The sequence below is a fragment of the Hetaerina americana genome, unplaced genomic scaffold (genome assembly GCF_022747635.1).
Source record: "Hetaerina americana unplaced genomic scaffold, ioHetAmer1.1.p SCAF_142, whole genome shotgun sequence".
NCBI classification, from domain to species: domain Eukaryota; kingdom Metazoa; phylum Arthropoda; class Insecta; order Odonata; family Calopterygidae; genus Hetaerina; species Hetaerina americana.
This window is the reverse complement of record NW_027286537.1, coordinates 96,125-100,450: the sequence shown is the minus strand read 5'-3', so window position 1 is coordinate 100,450 and position 4,326 is coordinate 96,125. Positions and strand designations below refer to the sequence as shown.

The window sequence follows — 4,326 nt, the reverse complement described above, 5'->3', positions numbered from 1 at the left end:
AAATACGACATGTACTCAGATCGAGTGGTACAGCTAATATGAAATAAAATTTAAATCTCGTCCTCTTGCCAACGCAGTCAAAATTCCCCCCATAAAGTGATTTAAGAGAGCAATTTGCAACATTACGATTTGAAACAACGCGCACTGTTCGCGATTATTCCAAATAATTGAAAGGCGATTTAATCTTCGATGTCATTCCTATGGTTGGGCCACGGACATTTTCATGTGTGTTTACTAGCGGAATAATGCCAATGCAACGCAATTAATTTTAATGTTTCTAGTAATTATTTAAATCCTTAACACGGAAGCTACCAAAAGGAATAATTTTATGTTTCCTTGTATATCCACAATTTCGTTTGTTAGGCTTTTCTGCTTAAATTACGCTTCTTGATTCTGCAAATCGGCTTCACAGAAATGGATAATTTGCCCATAGAAATTCTCGAGTATATACTATATGTCGTATGGATGGCCGTTCCTTGATTCGCGCTAAGGCTGTATGCAAGAAGTGGAATGATGTGGCTTCATTATTTGATGAGGTAATATAATCCTTAGTATTGTAACGTAATATGTAAATATTTCGAGGTACAATATTGTCGGGTTGTACGAGAAAAAGTTTCTTTCACGCACGATTCATTTTTGGCATTAGGATTCTCTATTTATTTGTATTAAACAATACTAAAAAACGATTAACTAAATATTACAGAAACAATCACATTGGAAAAGTTTATGTGACAAAGAAATATCACGAGATCCCTTGCTGGAATATGCTGTAAAGAAGTATCCGTATTGGCGACCGAACCGCGAAAATGATGGCCAGTTAAACTGGAAGGACCTATACCTAACGTGGTTGCATTGGAAAGTTCTCAATTGTTTCCAGTACTACAATGACATACTTTCAGAGCACAAGACTTGTTGTGTTACATGCTTAAAACTTGTCGGTGAGATAATGATTTACTCTTTGACTTTGACATAACTGGAGTAAGAAGATGTACCCACTGTGCTAGCTGATGAAACTGACACTTCCAGGTAATTCCATTGTAGTAGGATTGCTGAATGGGGAAATCAAATCGTGAAAAGTAAGAGGCGGTGATCCATACCTCTTGTCTACCCATAGGTCTAAAGTGACTAGCCTGGATGTTCTGTCTATTTTAGGTAAGCCATGTGCATTTCAAACATTATATATGTAACATCTCTGTGGGCCCTACTGAAAATGACGGTGAAATGTGATTTGATTTCAGAATTTAATTGAATGTGAAGCACATCACAAATATAATTATTTTAAACATAAATGCTAGTTATGGTAATTGAGATACAGTTATCCGGATTGATAGGCTAAAAATTAATGAAAATACATGTGCGAAGAAAGTGGTCACATTCAAATGAATATAGGCGCTATGAAATCTGGGAAAAGATAAACTACATTGCAATAAGATGCAATATCCTCAATTGAATAATGCTCATATTAGCTCAAGAGAAGGGAGAAGATCATTTGCAAAGAACCTGAACCCAAAATAGATTCATCCTAACTAATACAATTGCATGTTATAGCGATATGTATTTGAAACTTACCCAAAATGATTTACTCTTTCAAATTAAGTATTTCTTTGATTGTGAAGTTTGTGTTACTCCATTGTTTGTTCCAAAAATATCCGAACATTCTGAAAAGTTTATCAGAACAGATTGATTTAGATAAATGAAAGTTATATGTTGCAGACAAATTATGAGGCATTGTTCATTAAGAGTCAGTTATAGTCCTCTGCTGAACCATTTGAATTTCTAACTGGAAGAAGGAAAAATTCTCAACTTATGGAAATGCCCTAGAATCAAGTAAAGATTTTAAGCCAACCATCTAAATGGCCATTACATGTGTTGCTGCAATAATGAACTTGAACACCCAAAAATAATATAAATTCATGCACTTGTACCCAAATATTCAGATAGCAATTCAACTGAAATAACCACCGATGACATTGAAATTCTTATATCTCCAACAAATCAAGACGAAATCAAGAGAGAAATGTTCTCTCAGGGAGTGACGGATTGTCGTCGACTAACGACAAGGCGCAACGGCGAGAACATTAACACCACGTCCGTGATTTTGACGTTCGCTCGTGATAGGCTGCCCGACAAGGTATTCATTGGATATGAATCGGGCGCTGTGGCAAGGACGCGCACGAGGATAGAGAGTGCCTCGGAAGCTCTTTGCGTCAATTGCGAGGGTACACATCCAGTGTACTCCCGTGATTGTCCAAAGAGGAAAGAAAGATCATGGAGATAAAGACGCTGGAAAAGATATCGTATTTTGAAGCGAGGAGAAAGTACAGGGCACTCGTCGCCCCGACGTTCTCCCGGTCCTTTGCTTCCGTCGCGTCTATCCCATTGCCAAAGTGCACCATCGCCACGCAAACTGACGCCCCTCAAGTCACCGCTTTGGACACGCGAAGCAAAAAACAGAAGAGCACCAAAGAGACAAAGAGTAAGGTGGACAATGAGCCACCTACTCCGGTGGGCCCTTCGAAGAAGAGCCCACCACCAAAAATCACCAAGGGGAACACGACGATACGGCGTGAGAAGACACCTTCCCCTACACCTCCCGCAAAACCAGGGAGGCCGGAGGTTCTGGAGGACCAGAGTATCTCGGATACGGAGGTCCTGGCAACCGAGTGGAGGAGGAAACATCGCTTTAAGCGATGATTTCTTAACAACCGGTCATCTCCCAAATTTTAAAACACATTTAATCCTTTATTTATTTATTTTAATTATAATTAATTTTAATGGCCTTTTTACTGCAGTGGAACTGCAACGGTTTTTATCGGCACAAGGAGGAGCTGGCCGTTTTAATGGACGCTTTTGATCCCTCTTGCATCTGTCTGCAAGAGACACATTTTAAGGCGACAGACAAGGGTGTTTTAAAGGGGTGCACTGTTTTTAGACTGGACGACACGAGTGGTCAACGCGCCCAAGGAGGAGTGGCAGTTGCGATTCGCGAGGCCCTTTACACCTCCCGAGTGCAACTGAACACCCCATTCCAGGCAGTGGCTGTCACAGTGCACACCCCAGAGACGATGACGTTATGCAACGTCTATCTGCCGGAGGGTGCACCGGTAACTCGTTTTAACTTGAAAGCCCTTGTCCGTCAGCTACCTCGGCCATTTATTTTGATGGGCGATTTTAATGCCCATGACCCACTATGGGGAGGCCCATCCACCCCAAGCAATAGGAGAGGCCGAATTTTATCGAATTTTATTGAGGATTTTAATTTGTTTTTACTAAATAGCGGGGAAAAAACTCGCTTCAACAGCTTCAATGGGGAATTTTCAGCAATAGATCTTGCCATATGCTCGAGAAGCCTAGCCCCGAAGCTGAAGATGATCGTCCACAACGATCTCTGTGGGAGTGACCACTTTCCTCTTCTACTCGAGAAAGTAGATCGTTCGCCAAACACCTTCGAGACCTCCGGAAAACTGGCGTATCAGCCGTGCCGACTGGTCGCTCTTTAAGAATTATTTTCATTTTAAACACGACGCAAGTCTCGACGCGTTGCAAAATGTCGAGACACTGACTTCAACGCTCGTAGCCGCAGCTACCGAAAGTGTTCCTCGCACGTCCGGCACCCTTCATCGAGCACCCGTCCCTTGGTGGAACGAGGAATGCGACAGGGCGATCCGGACGAGGAAAAAAGCGTTGAATATTTTTAAGAAATACCCCACGGCAACAAACCTGGCAGCCTACCGCCACCTACGAGCGCGAGCCCGGAAGGCGGTGAAGCAGGCCAAGAGGGCATCCTGGATAGAGTATGTCTCTACCATTAACCAGAGAACCCCCCTTGCGCAGGTATGGGACAAAGTCAAAAAAATCTCTGGGTCCAAGGGCTCCTTCGTCATCTCGCCACTGCTTGTTGCTGGACGGGTGGTGACTTCACCCCCAGAAATAAGCGACGCTTTCGCCAAGCAGTTCGCGGGCAGCAGCAGTGATGAACTATATGACGCCAACTTCGCAAACTTCAAGAGGGAATGTGAGAGAGTCCCTCTCAATTTTCGCGAAGCTGGTAATCCTGCAGCATACAATGAGCCATTCTCGCCATGGGAACTAGAGTCCGCTATCACGGACTCCCATAACAGCTCACCGGGAATGGATCAGATCCACAACGCCTTTCTTCGGAATATTCCGAAGGCAGCGTTGAGGGAGGTCCTCAATACCCTCAACCAATTGTGGATTGAGGGTAGTTTCCCGAATTCCTGGCGGGAGTCCCTGGTGATACCCGTTCCGAAACAGGGTAAGAACAAGAGCGACCCGAACAGCTATCGGCCCATCTCTCTCACCAGT

At 43.3% G+C, this 4,326-nt stretch overlaps 1 long non-coding RNA gene across 1 annotated transcript; it reads left to right on the top strand.

The window, feature by feature from the left end:
- Nucleotides 1–263: 263 nt before the first annotated feature.
- On the top strand, nucleotides 264–1,146 carry LOC139686474 (uncharacterized). The gene is made up of 3 exons (XR_011700380.1): nucleotides 264–536; nucleotides 704–938; nucleotides 1,027–1,146. It is a non-coding gene; the product is annotated as an uncharacterized lncRNA (long non-coding RNA).
- The last annotated feature ends 3,180 nt before the right edge of the window (nucleotides 1,147–4,326 follow it).